Here is an 18,990-nt window from a genome sequence, read left to right as displayed (position 1 = left end):
TGTGTGTGTGTGTGTGTGTGTGTGTGTGTGTGTGTGTATATCTCTATATATGTATATACGTGTGGTGTGTGTGTGTACATATATATATATATACACACATATATACATATATATATATAGGAGCAAACAATACCAAATGTACAGACTTCAATAACCATCTAAGCTAGGGCATTCACTAGTTTTAGCTAAGATACACCTGAAACACTGGCAAATGACCACTTATATACAATAATGTAAAGCAAATTTTCTGAAAAATAAACTTTAGTGGAACAATCCTGAAGGACATACCAGAGGGACAGCAGGTTACCAGTTTAAGGTGTTAGTCAATTTGTTTCATCCACTTTTTTTTTTTTTTTAAGAGTCTCACTTTGTCACCTGGTAGAGTGCAAAAGCATCATCACAGTTCACTGTAGCCTCAAACTCCTGGGCTCAAGTGATCCTCTTGCCTCAGCCTCCCAAGCAGGTAGGACTACAGGTATGTGCCACAATGCCCAACTAATTTTTTCTGCTTTTAGTAGAGATGGGGTCTCACTCTTGCTCAGGCTGGTCTCAAATTCCTGAACTCAAGTGATCCACCCACTTCAGCCTCCGAGAGGCTAGGATTACAGGCGTGAACCACCGCACCCGACCTGTTTCATCCACTTTTGAGTCCATGTTCTAAAATCTAAAATATAGTTCTCTTTCTCTAAATTGAAAGCTCTATCATGTTAGTATCTCTGCTATGAAAAAAAGACTTTGGTGAAATGTTTTTATTTATCACAACTGCTGTATCAATTGCCTAGGATCTTGACAGCTTCATTCAATCTGGGAAATGTTCATGCAAAACGTTACTGCCTTAGCTCACTTAAAGCTGCCCAACACAATGGTACATTAGAGAAGCCTTCAAAAAACAAACAGGTTGAAAAATGGGTTAAAGAAAGCAAATACAGCATCTGCCTTTAGAGCTAGTAACTCAGGAATTCTCTCAATTATAAAATCTTGCAGAGAAGATATTTTTCTTTCTCAAAATCTGGGTGACAACAATATTCCTTACTCCAGATCTGGCATTTTTTAAATCAATGTATTGTGCCTCCTCAGAGAAACGGTCAAAATTAGCCATGTCTTCATCTGAATCATCTTCCCAGTCTTTCCAATTACTGAAGTCCATACTAAGCCAATTAAACTTTACCTTTTCTTTTGTTAATCTTGGCCATGACTTGCCAGATTCTCTTTGTAAACAACATAAAATTGATATGTCTGTTCTTTAATGCCTGGAATTATTTGGACAAGTACAGCGAAAAAGATCAATTTCATTTAAATGTTTAAAATTATCACTTCCTCTCCAAGACAAATGAATATAAGTTTGGGTTTTTCAGAATTTATATTAACATCTTTACTATCTTCAACACAAAATGCAATGAAGACATGGTCATTTTGATCCTAACAATTTGCAGAAGCAAGCTGCATTGTAAACAGGGCAGGAGATAGGCAAACAGGTGAGAGGGCCTCTCAGCCAGCTGCTGCTAGGGAGTTGAGTCCTCTCTGGTGGCAACTCAGGCTTTTTCTTGCCAGTCACAGCCTACTTGTCCAAGCTTTTATTATCTTTAAATTTTTAATTATTATGGGTATATAATAGTTGTAACCATCATTCTACTCTCTGTTTCCATGTGATCAACTGTTTTAATATTTAGCTCCCACATATGAGTGAGGACTCTGCCTGGCTTATTTCACTTAACACTTAATGTTCTCCAGTTCCATACATGCTGTTCTAAATAACCAGATTTCATTCTTTTTATGGCCATATGTATACATACCACAATTTCTTTATCCATTCATCCAATGATGGACACTTAGGTTGACTCCAAATCTTGGCTATTGTGAATAGTGTTGTAGTCAACATGGGAGTGCAGATATCTATTCAATATACTGATTTCCTTTCTTTTGGATATATATATGTGGGATTGCTGGGTCATATGGTAATTCTATTTTTAGTTTTTTCAGGAACCTCCATACTGTTCTCCATAGTGGTTACACTAATTTACATTCCCATCAACAGTGTACGAGTGTTCTCCTTTCTCCACATCCTTGCCAGAATTTGTTAATGCCTTTTTGATAAGTCATTTTATCTGGGAGGAGACGATATCTCACTGTAGCTTTGATTTGCATTTCTCTGATAACTAATGATTCAGATTATTTTATATTTTTCCTATTGAGCTCCTTACATATAGTTATTAATCCCTTGTCAGATGCACAGTTTACAAATATTTTCTCCCACTCTGTGGGTTGTCTCTTCCCTTTCTTATTTTCTTTGTGGTGCAGAACCTTTTTAGCTTGATGTGATCCCATCTGTACAATTTTGCCTTGGTTGTCTAAGCTTTGGGGGTAATACTCAAGAAATCATTGCCCAGACTAATGTCCTGAAATGTTTCCCCAATGTTTTCTTTTAGCAGTCTCATAGTTTCAGGTCTTAAAGTCTTTAATCCAGTTTGATGTGATTTTTGTATACAGCAAGAGATAAGGGTCTAGTTTCATTCTTCTTTCTGTATATGGATATCCAGTTTTCCCAGCACCATTTATTGAAGAGACTGTCCTTTGCCCATTGTATGTTCTTGGCACCTTTGTCAAAGATAGGTTCACCATAGATGTGTGGATTTACTTCTGGGTTCTCTATTTTGTTCCATTGGTCTATGTGTCTGTTTTTATGCCAGTACCATGCTTATTTTGGTTACTACAGCTTTGCAGTATAATTTGAAGTCAGGCAGTGTGGCTTCTACAGTTTTATTCTTTTTGCTCAGGATGGCTTTGGCTATTCTGGGTCTTTTGTAGTTTCATATGAATTTTAGGATCATTTTTTCTATTTCCATGAAGAATGTCACTGGTATTTTGATGGGGATTGCATTGAATCTGTAGGTTGTTTTGGGTAGTACGGACATTTTAACAATATTGATTCCTCCAATCCATGAGCATGGAATATCTTTCCATTGTTTTTGATCCTTCTCAATTTCTTCCATCAATGTCTTATAGTTTTCACTGTAGAGATCTTTCACTTCTTTGGTATTCTTAGGTATTTTATTTGTAGCTATTGTAAATGGGATTTGTTCATTGGTTTCTTTTTCAGATTGTTTACCACTGATATATAGAAATGCTACTGATTTTTGTACATTGTATCTGCAATCTTACTGAATTTATCAGTTCTAATAGGTTTTTGTGGCAAGCTTTATTTAATTATCAAAATGTTTATTTATTTATTTGTGGCAAGCTTTGTTTGAGAAAGGGTCTCACTCTGTCATCCAGCCTGGAGTGCAACGGCGCAATCATAGGTCACTACAACTTCAAACTCCTGGGCTCATGTGATCCTCCTTTCTCAGCCTCCCTAGTTGCTAGGACTCAGGAGCTAGCCACCACACCTAATTTTTTACAAAAAATTTTTGTAGAGACAGGGTTTTGCTATGTTGCCTAGGCTGATCTCAAACCCCTAGCCTCAAAAGATCCTCTCGCCTTGGTCTCCCAAAGTGTGAGGATTACAGGCAGGAGCCACCGTGCCCAGCCTGTCAGAGCTTTTAAAGGGCAGAGTCAAGACTTAAACTTACATCTGTCCCACTCCAAGCTCTATGCTGCTTCCCATATGCCCTGGTTTGCCCAGGACAGTCTTGATTTACAATCTGTTGTCCCAGTATCCCACTCAGTTTACCATTTGTCTCAAATTTCTCATTTTAAAAAATGAACTACTGTTAATCATTACACTAAAATACATTAAAATAAACCAGGATGAGTTTAGTATACCTCTACTGTATATATCTAATTTCTGGCCAAGGTATCACCTAATAGTGTGTGCTTTAACCACTTGAACAAATGATGAAATCTGAAAGAGAACTAGTGATAATTCCATCTTTCTTGTCCTGATTATTCACAGATACAACATAACTAACACGTTCCTTTTAAGGACAGCAGGCAGAACACTCACTAGAATGTATCCTCACAAGTAACCATGGACAGCTAATTCCCAATGTCTTGAGAAATATTAGGGGAAATATTTGACACCAGTGCTCCTGCTGGCTATTTGATATGCCAGCCAATACAGTGATATGTACAGTAACCTGTAAGATGTACCAGGCTACACGCTAGCTAGGTCAATGGGAAATTACAGGTTAGGTACAAATGAAGTACATGCAAGGAGTCAACAGTCTGAAAACTTCTAGGTGGTTTTGTCATTTACTGTATGATATAAATCTACAACTTTTTGTTTATTTTGTTGTTTGGTAATCATCTTTATTATTTCATTAGCCTTTTTAGGAACAATGAACTAAAAAGAAGAAACTATTTAAAAAGAACTATGCTCTAAATTTTCATTTCTCCAGAAGATAGATGGACAGATAATTTGCATTAAAACCTTTGAGGCTATTGCTACTTATCATGGGAGTTCTAGTGACATCACTGTTAATGAGTTAGCTGCAACTATCAAAATTTATAAATGTTTTCACATATCCACAGTTTAATTTTTAAGGATAAAGCTGATTCAATGAAGATTAAATACAAAAAAAAAACACAAAACTTCAGAGTTTAATCAGTAGCAGGAACAGAGAGTGGACCCCAGACAGCCCTGAGCAGCCCCTCCACTGCCACCATCACACATCGGGAACAGCCAGTCAACATCACCTCAACCATGAACAGCGAGGCTCAGCAGCAGCCCCCTCCTCAGAGCTGCTGACACCAACCCCGGCACCATAGGCAGCAGTGCAGGAAGCAGTGGCCCCGGTAGCCTCACATCGGCAGGCTGACAGTAGAGACAAGAAGGTCATTGCAATAAAGGCTTTGGAAACAGTAGAATGGTTCAATGTAAGAAACACATATGGTTTCATCAACAGGAATGACACCAAGGAAGAAGTATTTGTATACCAGACTGCCATGAAGAATAACCCCAGGAAGTACCTTCGCAGTATAGGAGAGGGAGAGACTGTGGAGTTTGATGTTGTTGAAGGAGAAAAGGGTGTGTGGAAGCAGCAAATGTTACAGGCCCTGGTTCAAGGCAGTTCAAGGCAGTCAATAGGCAGCAATGTTGCAAGAGTCCACCATGCAATTACCAGAATAGTGAGAGTGGGGAAAAGAACAAGGGATCCAGGGACTGGAGAGTGCTCCTGAAGGCCAGGCCCAACAACCCCGGCCCTAGTGCAGGGGAAGTTTCCCTTCTCACTACATGCAGAGACCCTATGAGCGTGGACCATGGTATTCCAACCCTCCTGTGTGCAGGGAGAAGTGATGGAGGCTGATACAACCAGGGTGCAGGAGAACAAGGTAGACCAGTAAGACAGAATATGTAGGGGGTGGTTATGGACCACGATTCTGCAGGGGCCCTCCTCACCAAAGACAGTCCAGAGAAGACGGCAATGAAGAAGATAAAGAGAATCAAGGAGATGAGACCCAGGGTAAGCAGCCACCTCAACACCAGTACCACCACAACTTCAATTACCAACACAGACGCCCAGAAAACCCTAAACCACAAGAGGCAAAGAGACTAAGCAACCGATCCACCAGCTGAGAATTCATCCGCTCCGGAGGCAGAGCAGGGCAGAGCTGAGCAAATGCCAGCTTACCATCTCTACCATCACAGGTTTAGTCATCCAACAAGAAGAAATGAATATTAAATTCCAGCAATAAGAAATGAACAAAAGATTGGAGCTGAAGACCTTAAATGCTTGCTTTTGCTGTTAACCAGATAACTAAAACTATTTGTATTATCTATGCAGCATGGGGTTTTTATTATTTTTACCTAAAGATGTCTTTTTTGGTAATAGCAAACATGTTTTTTTAAAAAGCCTGTTTTTTCTCAATACGCCTTTAAAGGTTTTTAAATTGTTTCATATCTGGTCAAGTTGAGATTTTTAATTCATTTTTAATTTGCAACAAAAGTTTACAATTTGTTTTTTTAAAAATAAAATCAACAAACTGCATGTACCTGTTAATAAAGGTCTTAAATAATTTTTAAAAATACTTCAACATAACAATGTGTGTACTCTCCTTGGAACCTGTCATCAGATTTTAGAGGCTAGTACTTTTAAAAAATACTACCTTATAAATTCCACCTAATGTCTCAGTAAAAAATCTTTTTGAAAACGGGTCTTCTAAAAATTGGTAGCATATTGCTCAAAATCAGTTGGAAACCTTTAATGAAGATTAAAGTTCAATGAATAAAGCTAAAAAAAAACTTCAGCTTTTGAAGCTTTTAGCAAATAACAAATAGGTTATTAAGTATAAAATGTCCAGTTTCCTTAAGTACTAAGTTTGACAGTTAATATCTCTGACATTTTATTTTAACATTTCTTGTTTCTTTTTTTATTGTGAAGTACATCCTCATTCTTTCAAATGCACGTTTTGGCTTGTGACTATCTTTGCAACTTTTTTTTAGAGCAATTTTTGTGAAACCATGGGTAAGTAAAACATTTGTGGGTTTTATTTTAATGAGTTCCATCATGGAACCAATGCAGCACAGACAGCTCAAAATATCAATGAAGTGTTTGGGAAGGATGTAGCTAATGAATGCACAGTACATCGATAGTTTGAGAAGCTCCTTTCTGGTGATTTTAATCTTGAAGATGAACGATGTGGGTGACCTGAGACCAAAGTGGATAACGATGAGCTGAAAGCTGTAGTGGAAGCAAATCCATCTCAACCTATGCATGAGTAAGCAGCAAGGTTTGACATTACTATTCCAACAATATTGGACCATCTGAAACAAATGAGCAAGGTAAAGAAGCTGGATAGATGAGTTCTGCATGAATTAAAATAAGTTTCAAAAGAGAAATCGTCTCAAAGCTTGCCTTTCTTTGCTGTCACGACATAAAGACGAAACCAAATATTCATCAAAAAAAGCTAACAGTGTCTATTTGGTGATCCAGTGCTGGTATTATCTACTACAGCTTCATGAAACCTGGTCAATCCATTACAGTGGATGTCTACCGCAACCAGTTGGACAACATTATGAGGATGCTTAGAATTAAGCAGCCAAGATTGGTCAATAGAGACAAGCCAATCCTCTTGCAAGATAACACTGTCACACAAACACCACTGCTCAAACTATACAAGCTGGACTTGGAAACTGTAATTTACTGTATTCACCAGACCTCACACCAACTGACTACCACTTCTTCCAGGCTTTGGACCACTTCTTGCAAGGAAAAACATTCAATTCTCGACAAGCTGTGGAAAACACTTCATTGCCACTAGTTCCCCACACTTCTTTGCTGCTGTTTAAAACAAGCTACCTTGCAGTTTCATGTGTAGCAGGGAAAAAGAAAAAAAAAAGAAATGGAAAAATTTTTTTAAAAAGAATAAGTAGGCCAGGCGCGGTGGCTCACGCCTGTAATCCTAGCACTCTGGGAGGCCGAGGCAGGTGGATTGTTTGAGCTCAGGAGTTCAAGACCAGCCGGAGCAAGAGCGAGACCCCGTCTCTACTTAAAACAGAAAGAAATCATATAAACAGCTAAAAATATATAGAGAAAAATTAGTCGGGCATGGTGGCGCATGCCTGTAGTCCCAGCTACTTGGGTGACTGAGGCAGAAGGATTGCTTGAGCCCAGGAGTTTGATGTTGCTGTGAGCTAGGCTGACGCCACGGCACTCTAGCCTGGGCAACAGAGCAAGACTCTGTCTCAAAACAAACAAACAAACAAAAAAAAAAAAAACAAGCTACCATTAAGATGTTAAGATGACGAAATTGTGTTGCTAGTTCAGGCGCACACTTTAATTATACTGCTTCTTCAGATATCATAAACTACACTTTCTATTTGAAATCAGACATTTCAGATTTAATGACCTAATAATATGAACAAAGTTTGCCAGGACACTGAAATGTATCCTTTAAAGGCAAACGGAATAATATTCATAGAGTATCGGGCAGGTGGGAGCGGGGAGGAGGGGATGGGTAAATCCACACCTAACAGATGCGGTGCACACTGGGGGATGGGCATGCTTGTCAGGCGACGCAAATGCAATTAGTATAATCAAAGCATTTGTACCCCTGCAATACTCTGAAATAAAAAACAAAAATAAAAGTTATAGAAAATAAATAAGAAATACAGTTTTTAAAAAAAGGGAGAACTGAAAAATTAAATGATGACAGCTCAAATAGTACACAAGATTTAATTTTAAAATTTTAAAATTATACTTTAAAATAAATTGTAGGAGTTTCATCAAGAGTCTTCTTATTTTTAACTGGATAAATTTTTATTCCGTACTGGAAAGTAATAAAATTACAAAAGGCCTACAGTTTTGCAGCATTTAAATTTGGTGAGACATGTAAAATAATCATAGAGACAAGATTATTTGACCAGATTTACCAAAGAGAGTACTTTTAATAGATCCAAAAAGATACTGCCTGTAAAAATACTGGAAATTATATATATATATATATATATATAAGTTTCAATACGAAATAAATTAAAATTAAGAATATTCTCCAACTGGGCACAGTGGCTCATGCCTGTAATCCCAGCACTTTGGAAGGCTGATGCGGGAGGATCACTTGAGGCCAGGAGTTTGAGACCAGCCTGGGAAAAATAGTGAGACCCAATCTCTAAAAAAAATTTAAAAATTAGCTGAGCATGGTGACACATGCCTGTAGTTCCAGCTATTCATGAGGCTAAGGCAGGAGAATCATTTCAGCCCACGCTTAGTTTAAGGTTGCAGTGAGCTCTGATCATGTCACTGTGCTTCAGCCTGGATGACAGAGCATGACCCCATGTCTTAAAAAAAAAATAATCTCCATTTAGCAAAATTTTTCGTATGCTAACTGGGTATAGCAGCACACAGGCAGAGTATATTAGCAATCAAAAATATAACTAGTTAAAATGAAGAGTCAACTGTAAGAGTTAATAACCACAAAGCATAAAATGCAACTCTGAAAAATACTGCAATTTTTTTTTTTTTTTTTTTTTTGAGACAGGGCCTACCTCTGTTGCCCAGGCTAGAATGCAGTGATACGATCATAGCTCACCGCAACCTTCAACCCCTGCTTCCCGAGTAGATAGGACTACATGCACACGATATCATATCAAGTTAGTTTTTTATTTTTTTAATTTTTTGTAGAGACACAGCGTCTCACTATGTGGCCCAAGCTGATCTCAAGCTCCTGGCCTCAAGGAATCCTCCCACTTCAGCCCCCCAAAGCACTGGGATTACAAGCATGATGCACCACAGTCAGGCTGCAGACAATTTTATAAAAAAATTAAAACTAGTAAAAGCATACTGGAAAATAATTACATTGTTCAGAAAAGTATCACAATATTAGAGACAGATTTGACTTTAATGTAGTCCAGGCACGGTGGCTCCTGCCTGTAATTGAAGCACTTTGGAAGGCTGAGGGAGGAGGATCGCTTGAGCCCAGCAGTTTGATGTTGCAGTGTGCGATGATGACACCACTGTACCTTAGCCTGGGCAACAAAGCAAGACCCTGCTCAAAAAAAAAATAGTCTATGTAAAGACTTTCTTATTTTGTTATAATGTGCAATGAAATGTTTTAGAAAATTTTATTTTTGAAAAAAAGACTATGAATGGAACTATTTTATTGATCTGCCAATGCAATAAAAACTGTTTCAATGATCAAAAAAATTCCAAAAAATGTTTAGAATTTTAAATATTTGTAGTACCCCCCTTTCATTCTCAACAATATCCCAGTTTGAATAAAAAACTACACAGTCTTCCACTTATTTACAGACAAGAGTATTAATATAAATTCTTTGCTAGAGAAAGCAAGTGAAATATGTTCCCTCAGTAATGAAGAGTTAATTTTAGTTAGATTTTTAGCACCCAGGGAAAGAACCTCAGACATAGTAGGAAATCCTGAGCTGCAAACTGTACCTTATTGTCACATTACAGATTCACTGGTTACTACATAATCCCATATGAGAAGGGTTTAGCTCACTAAAGTGTTCTGAAGTACACCCTGTACTGATTACTATACTAATGAGATACAGCTAAGTGAAAATGGAAAAAGCTATCCAAATTGCCAAGTCTCTGATTAAGGAAGATGACTAAAGAGTGTTTTTGGCATGTCTCAGTGAAATAGACTTTTGTTATTGTTGTTAGACACTAAATATGATCACTTTTTAAACTTAAAAAAAAATCACACATAATAAATGCGTAAAGAAAAAAATTGAAAGATATAGCTTAAATATCCCAATCTGGATAATGGGATCATAAATGATTTTTACATTCCTCTTTATATTACTCTGTATTCTCTAAAAATTTTTTTTTCACTTGTCACTCACTTGAAGCCCATGAAAACCTTTTTATTATAAGCATGTCCTACTTACATAAATAGAATGAAACAATAAAGTCATTTTCAATTTAGGGAAAAATACAAAAATCCAAAATGTGATCAGTATACAAAATTGCATATAAATTTTTAGCAACTAAATTAATTTCTAAAGGAAAACTTTAACTCCAGTTGTTAAAATAAAAATCTGACCTTTTAAAATTCTGTTATTATAACTTAAAAGTGATTATTTATCCATTGGCAATATCATAAACTCTTAGTTGTCACAAAGTTAAATATTCATAAATATCAGAACTCCTTCTAAAGAACAATTGCTATTTATTAGTGGTACGAAAAATATAAAGTGCTTGTAAATAAGAGATGTTAGAAGGTCAATAAAGGTTCGTAAAAACAAAAAGCAGGTTTTGCTATCAAATAGACCTAGATTCAAAGCCCATTCCATTACTACACAGGTATATGATCTTGAATAACTTATTTACCTCTTTGAAAATCCTGTTTCCTTATCTGTAAAATGGTAATACTACCTCTTTTTCATGGGTTTTATGTAAATTAAAATTGAAATAAAAATGAGATGTCTAGTATAATGATTTAAAATTCACGGTCTGAAACTGCAATTACTTTTGCACCAACCTAATAGTTGTCCCCTAATATCCTTTCTCCTCTTCTTTCTTTAGTAATAATACCTCTAAGTTCGACATAGACATATGGATACCCAGCTAATATCTACATTTCCCAGACTCCCTTGCAATCTCAGTTATCATCAATAGAATGTGGAAGGAAATGTGTCCAACTCCCAGGCTGTGTACCTAAAAAGAAAGGAAATGCCTTCTACCTCCCAGCCCTTCTTCCAGCTGGCTAGAATGCAGATCTAGTGACAGTGCCTGCAACAGCTCTCTTATTAATAGATTTGAGAGATGGAAAGCATGGTTGAGAATAACAGAGCAATAAGAAAAAAAGGGCCTGGGTCCCTGACACCACCACGAAGCTGCCATATCAGCCTTAGAACACTTACGCCACTTGGACTGTTACTTGATAGAGATAAACTCTCTTATTTAAGTCACTGATTTTGGCTTGAACCAATATCCTAACTAATGCAACAAAAACAAAACAAAACAAAAGGAGCTGCTATTTTCATTAAGAAAACAACCTGTCATTATAATTCCATATATAATCATAACAAATGTGAATATAATAAGCTCTACTAACAAAAAAGTTATTACAAAACCATAGCATGGTACACCATCTTAAGGTGTGGTAGGTGGTATTATAATTCACAATCATCTATTCCCCTCTCATACACACATAGTATATAACCTATCTCTATAAAAGTAGTATTAACATCCCTGCCTATTGCCCTGTGACTTGTAGTGTGTCTCTGTAGGTGTCACAGTGGGCTTGGCCATATGACTTACTTTGGCCAATGAAATGTGAGAAAGTTCCAGGCCTAGGCCAGGTGTGGTGGCTCATGCCTGTAATCCTAGCACTCTGGGAGGCCGAGGTGGGAGGATCGCTTGAGCTCAGGAGTTGAAGAAAGTTCCAGGCCCAAGTAGAACCTTTAAGAGCTATTGTGCATTTCTGCCAGTTTTTTCTCTCTGCCAAGAGAACAGTATATCACAAATAGGGATTGCTCCTCCAGCCTGGATCCTGAAATGAAAAAGAATTATAAAGCAGAAACATAGCTGATTTCTAGGGAATCTATAATGTGGGCAATAAATAAACCCTGTCCTATCGTTAGCTCCTGATATTTTGGGTTGTTTCTTAGTGTAGCATAATCTAGCAAAAGTTAAAACATAAGGAAATCTAACACCAAAGTCTATCAGATAGAAAAAAAATAATAATAAAGGGGTCCCAGTCACTGCAGAAATTTATAGGTTAATAATTAAATGTCAAGAGTTGCTTCATATGGAATTTCTGGTGTCATTTTTTGGGATGGCTATGTGGAAAGAAATGTTAGATTACATGATTTTGAGAGTCTAAGATTCTGTAACATGCAAAACGAACTGAAACTTTAAATGGTTTAGTCTTATTGCAAATGGTTATATAGTACAATGTAGAAAAGGGTAAAAATAAAGAGACAACCCCTAAAACATAATGCCAATCTTCTTACAGGTAATTACAAAGTTATATAATATAGAATAATCAGTAAATAAGTTAATAAAGTAGAGAGGGGAGTAGATACAATTATGAACAGGCAGCATAAAGGATCTATGTGAGCCGAGCATGGTGGCTCACGCCTGTAATTCTAGCACTCTGGGAGGCTGAGGCGGGCGGATCATTTGAGCTCAGGAGTTCAAGACCAGCCTGAGCAAGAGCAAGACCCCATCTCTACTATAAAAATAGAAAGAAATTAGCTGGACAACTAAAAATATATATATAAAAAATTAGCCGGGCATGGTGGCGCATGCCTGTAGTCCCAGCCACTGGGGAGGCTGAGGCAGTAGGATCGCTTGAGCCCAGGAGTTTGAGGTTGCTGTGAGCTAGGTTGATGCCGCGGCACTCTAGCTGGGGCAACAGAGACTCTGTCTCAAAAAAAAAAAAGGATCTATGTGATAGAATAGTTCTTAATCTTGATTACAGTTGTAGTTACATGAATCCACAGGATAAAATTACATATGTATACAGTTAGATATACAAACACAAAAATGAATATCTATAAAACTGGTGAAATTTAAATAAGGTCTGTGAATTATACCAATTTTGAATTCCTGGTTTTGTTACTTCACTATAGTTATACAAGGTGTTACAATTAGAGACAACCAGATGAAGGGTAAATGGGGCCCTCTCTGTATTGCTTTTTGCAACTTCCCATGAAAAGACAGTGTTGAAGGCCACTGTGAAACAGAGAGGAGGAGGCAATTCAGACAAAAAGAACACTGTATGTGATGGCAAATGAATATAAAGTCTAGGTAGTGAAAGGAAGACAATGGAACAGATTTTATTCCTTCAAATAAATCACTCTATGCTCTCTCTAAAAATTTAATAAAATGAGTAACAGTGCAGTATCAGTGAACATAAAAAATAGGTTTTACAATGCATACAATTTTCTGTAATTTGCCATAAAATTAATTTTGACATATTAACATAAAAAAAATTCAACTACTTAGAATTCCGCCTTCTTCTAATACTCCATTTTCAAGAGGGCTGAGAAACAGACTGGGGACTAGCCATTACATCTTTTTAACTTCCATCTCAACCATGACCATCACCTCTTTAATGGTGGAATAGCAACTCCTAAGGCCAAAGTACTAGACAAATACAACCAAGAAGAGCCTATGCTTTTATACATGTATTTACAGTTTTCAGGATAGAAGACTAAAACCTTCCGATAGGCTTGTAATGTCTAAAAAAAGACCTGTATATTTCACAATGCAAAGGAAATAGGATGAAAATTAATAGTAAACAGAAGACAACAATGAAAAATCAAAAGAAGCAATAGTGATAAACAGTAATCCAAACCAACAAGGAAAACAGAAATCAGAGGCTGCTTGAAGAGTCAAAAGAAAGCCAGTAATAGAGAAATTTTAGCAAGGAGAACAACTCTGAAGCTAGGCTGCAGGGAATGGGAGGGTAGAGAAAAGCATGTCACCTGAGCATTCCTTACCTTCAGAGCTTGAGGGTGGGAGGACACAGAGGGAACACAAGCAGCCATCTGAGCAGTTCCCTTACAGAATGTACAGTAATATCCTCAGCTCTCTTATTCCCAACTCACTTAATAATTTAACAAACATGAACTGAATGCCTTCTAGGTATAGGACAATAGGTTCAAGTGTCTGGAGTTACAATAGTCAGATAGTGCTCCTGCCCTCAGAAGAGCTTACATTCTAGTAAAATTTGTAATGTTCCATTCTGTAAACATGCTAACATTTCAAGTTTGTTCCACAGCAAACCATTATATGTGGATAACATATTTAGCAGGCAAAGACCTAGGAATGCTGTAAGTACAGTATCCAAAAAAAAAAGTTTTCAAAATCCAGATCGAAGAATATATTTGCTTTAGAGATTATCAGAAATGAAAGATGAAAGGGACTTTAAATAGAATAAAAAACTTAAAAAAGATATACAAGCAGATACTACTGAAAAACAGTGGGTATAAACACACCATACCAGCAACTCAAACCAATAATGGACGAGTTTTTGTTGAATCCAATTCAACCTGATCAAAAATCTAGGTGACACAATGACAGAGTGAACACAAAAAATAGCTTTGGTAACTTATCAGAAGATTTAGTGAGCCCTATATATGCCATTCTAGGTCAAAACAAACAGAGATCACTGGAGAAGCATGATCTTTAAGCCTGAATGACTAAATGTACGAATTTATAAAAATTCTCTCACCTTCCTTGTAGCCCTCTCAAATAGTAGCTGTCTGGTTTTAGCGACATGCCTACTTCAGGTTCTAGAAATGCAAATAAAGTCCTCTTAGCTCACCAGTAGCTTATCCATATTATACCATTTAACTGCTTGTTTTAAACACAAAAACAAAATAAAGCTCTATTCTTTTGAGGCTCTTATCCTTCAACTAAATTACTCTCTCCTCTTCCTTATCACTGTTATCTTAACCTCCTAGTCTCTCCACCTCATTCATCTAAGGCTTTGGCACCTGGCTCACTGTCTTCCTCTCCACACCAACCCTCCATCAAACTGGGTGACTTCAACAACAATTTGTACATCCCATCCAACAGCCTGGCTTCTTACTTCCTTGACCCTTTTTTTTTCCTCAGACAGGGTCTCACTGTGTCACCCAGGATAGAGTGCAGTGGCACAATCATAGCTCACTTCAGCCTCAAACTCCCGGGCTCAAGCAATCCTCCCACCTCAGCCTCCTGAGTGGCTGGGACTATCGGCTGCCACCACCATGCCCAGCTATTACCTCATCTTAACTAATTATATCTGCAACAACCCTATTTCAAGTAAGGTCATATTCTGAGGTACTGGGTGTTAGGACTTCAACATATGAATTCTGAAAGGACACAATTCAACTCATAACAATCAGTAACCTCGATTCTTTCTGGCAAACCTACTTTTCAACCCACCCTCCATAACAACTATTTCAGGGTAGAAATGTGACCTTAGTCAATCTCATCAGAAAAAAGTCTCAGTTCTTTTGTGGGAGCTATCAGAAAAAAGGCTCTCTTTTCCCCTGGACCTGGAGTTTAAAAGTACGCAAACCTGAAGCTTTATAATCATCTTGGTGCTACAAATGGTGCTCAGAAAATTTGTCTGAGACTAGAGCCAAGATATGAAGGAAAAACTGAATAGTGCAATCACTGAGACCCTAACACACCTAAAGCCAGCTCTACTCCTGTACCTATCATTTACAGAAGCTAATCATTTTAGCTTAAAACTGTGAGAATTGGTGCTTATCAATTGTAACCAAAAAGGTTCTGATGTAAGCCTATATAAAACTGGCTGACAAAATGAGCTTTATATAATTTTTTTTCTTTGCTTTTTTTTTTTTGCTGGCAAGTATGTAGAGCAAGGGTTTTATTTTTCTTGACTAGTATTCAGAACCACATATACCTAACCAAGGAATATAAACCAACAGAAATCTTTGCTATTTTACTTCTTTTCATACTATAGACCAAACATTTAAAAAAATATGCCCATACAACTTTACTTTTTTATCTCAAGTGTAATTTAAAATGCCATTTTCCAAATAAGTCAGTTTCTTAAAGTGATCTGAGAAAATCTACATTTTTGCATATTTATTAGTTGTTCCATTTCTTATTTCCAAAACAGCAAAGAACCAGGGAAAACAAATTCTTATCAATGATTTAAATAGTAATGACTTGCAAAGTGGTAGATAGCAAACTCTCAGAGTTTACTGCTGCCACCCAATTGGGTGAGATGATTAATAGCCCAGAATAGCTTTAATTTATAAAACGTGACCTGGACTAGCTGAAGGTAAGTAAACATGCTGATATTTATATAGACAAATGAAGAGTAGCTCATTCACAGAGAAAAATATAAGCACTGTACAAAGGAGACAAAAAAATGTTTCAGTTAATAGGGTACCAAAGATCCAAAACAATCAGCAATGAAGTGTTGCCTTTTTTTTTTTTTTTTGAGACCAGGTCTCACCTCTATTGCCCAAGCTAGAATTCAGTGAAGTCATCATAGCTCACTGCACCCTCAAACTCCTGGGTTCCAGCCATCCTCCTCCCTTAGCCTCCTGAGTAGCTGGGACTACAGGATGTGCCACCACATCTGGCTAATTTTTGTATTTTTTTAATAGATGTGGGGTCTCACTATGCTATCCAGTCTGGTCTCAAATTCCTGGCATCAAGTGAACCTCTCGCCTCAGCCTCCCAAAGTGCTACAATTATGGACGTGAGCCACCATGCCTGGCATGAAATGTTGCTTTTTAAAAAGGTAAGTTAAACTGTAAAGCATGAATTTATGTAACACTGTATTTTAAAATCATACACATACAGTATTTCAAAGGTTCATAACAAGAATATATATTGAATCCTTATTAAGCATTTCCTATACTCCAAGTACTAGTCTAAGCATTTACACATTAAGCCCACTTAATCTGATAAGGCACATACTCTTACACCTATTTAACAGGTGAGGAAAATGAGACATTAACAAACTGAGTAACTGACTCAAAGTCACACACATAGTTAAGTGTCTGATTTAAGGACATTCACTCTTAATGATTTGGTTTGCTGCCTCTGAGCAATGTTATTGTTATATTCACCATTATCTTACTTAGATCTTCCATATAAATTGTACCATTTGAACCTAACAACACTCAGAAGTATATAGTATTTCTTTAATTCTAAGAAATCTTTAATTGTTAAATGCTACTTTCCACTTAACATAATTTACTGCCAAAATAGAGATAATTTAAAAGAACACTTTTTATTAACCTTTAATTGCATACATTTATCCACCTTTTTGCCCTAGGATCACAATCAAACATTAAGTCAAAGCTTTCTTCATATTCAAAATCTGAAGATTCTTCTGAATTGCTTGCAGCCATTGGCAACTATGCATAGAATCAGACTGATTTGCTGCTTCCTATAATTTAGGCCTCACTTCTAACACTGATCTCATCAGTATAAAAAATATTTTAAAATACTGCAGTTTTCTCTTATATTTCCTTTTTTCTGTTTGTTTAAACTCCTAGTTTCATTTTGTAAATTAATTCAATTACAGTCAGAGTTTGTATAATAGTCATTAAGTAATATATCAACACATTAACCTCTTCTTGCTTTGAAAATTCTATAATATACTACAAGAGTTTTGCAATTACTACAGTCTAATGTCTAGTATGTGACATATGGCAGTGGACACTTAGAATATGAGTTCCAGAATTTTTTCATTGTCCTGTGGCCTGAACGGTACTTTACACACAGAAGATCATAAATATTTTATACGTGAATAAAAATGAAATGAAAGAAAGAAATGAGCAAGGAATCTTCTGCATGCTGCATACAGAAAAAAAAACATTCAATATTGCATTATAGAATATTTCTTAGAAGACAATTAGGGATTCAAATTTAAGTTAAAATTCAACTTCATATGACTCGACAAATGTAATCACCTCACATGAAGTAATCATTTGATGAATATTTCTATGGACAACCAAGTACAGACATGCAGAGCAATGATGACCGTATTACAACTAACTCCTCTACTAGTCAGCTAGCAAATTTCTTTTGTTATCAATTTTAAGCGGTAGAAAAATAGGCCAGGTGAGGTGGCTCATACCTGTAATCCTAGCACTCTGGGAGGCAGAGGCGGGGGAATCACTTAAGTTCAGGAGTTCGAGACCAGCCAGAGAAAAACAGAAAAATTAGCTGGGCCTCGTGGTGTGTACCTGTAGTCTCAGCTACTTCGGAGGCTGAGGCAGGAGGATTGCTTGTGCTCAGGAGTCTGAGGTTGCAGTCAGCTATGAGAACGCCATTGCCCTCTACCTGAGGCAACAGAATGAGACTCTTTTCTCATTAAAAAAAAAAAAAAAAAGGGAAGAAAATCGGGGATCTTAAGATTGAGGGGAAAATCCCTTTTTCATGTAAAATGAGATTATAAGGAAATAGGCAACTTGCCCAAGATCACAAAAATGTTAATTATGCCACATCCAAAGATTAGGCTGAATATGATCTAATGTCCTTGCAATGATACATGAATATGATGCACGGTTTCATCTATGAGCATGCAACAAAGGATGAGATACACTCATTAATCACCCAAGCAAGACCACTTGAACATGTCTACACCCAATGTACACATCTTAGAAGTATCATGACATATAAAAATTTGTTAAATCGAGTGTCAGAGTGATGCAGCTTGAGAAAGACTAGACCAGCCCTTGCTGGCTTTGAATATGGAAGGGAGCGATGAACCAAGGAATGGAGACAGCCTCTGGAAGCTGGAAAAGGCAAGGCAAGGAAATGGATTTTCCCCTAGAGCCTACAGAAGGAAAGCAGCCCTGCCAAAATCTTGATTTTAGGTAAGTGAGACCTGGTTCAGATTTCTAATCTCCAGCATTGTAAAATAATAAATTTGTGATTTAAGCAAAAAAAAAAAAATTTTTTGTTAAATCTTACACATTTTTTGTCATAGTCCTTTGGTAGCAGAGAAAAATATCACTTAAATCAATCACCCAGAATTCTAGTAATTGTGAAATATAAAGGTGAAAGAGATTCAAATAATGACCTACAGATTTGTAATTAGGAAAAAAGTTAGGCCAGGCACGGTGGCTCACACCTGTAATCCTAGCACTCTGGGAGG

General features: G+C 36.9%; 1 protein-coding gene and 1 pseudogene across 3 annotated transcripts in view; both read right to left on the bottom strand.

The window, feature by feature from the left end:
• EPS15 (epidermal growth factor receptor pathway substrate 15) overlaps positions 1-18,990 on the bottom strand; it is a 149,301-nt gene that overhangs the window by 109,367 nt on the left and 20,944 nt on the right. The gene's annotated exons all lie outside the window — the stretch shown is intronic.
• On the bottom strand, positions 965-1,483 carry LOC123634148 (annotated as a pseudogene).

This window comes from Lemur catta, chromosome 3 (genome assembly GCF_020740605.2).
Source record: "Lemur catta isolate mLemCat1 chromosome 3, mLemCat1.pri, whole genome shotgun sequence".
Lineage (NCBI taxonomy): Eukaryota > Metazoa > Chordata > Mammalia > Primates > Lemuridae > Lemur > Lemur catta.
The sequence above is the reverse complement of the archived record's forward strand: the minus strand, read 5'-3'. Positions and strand labels throughout refer to the sequence as shown.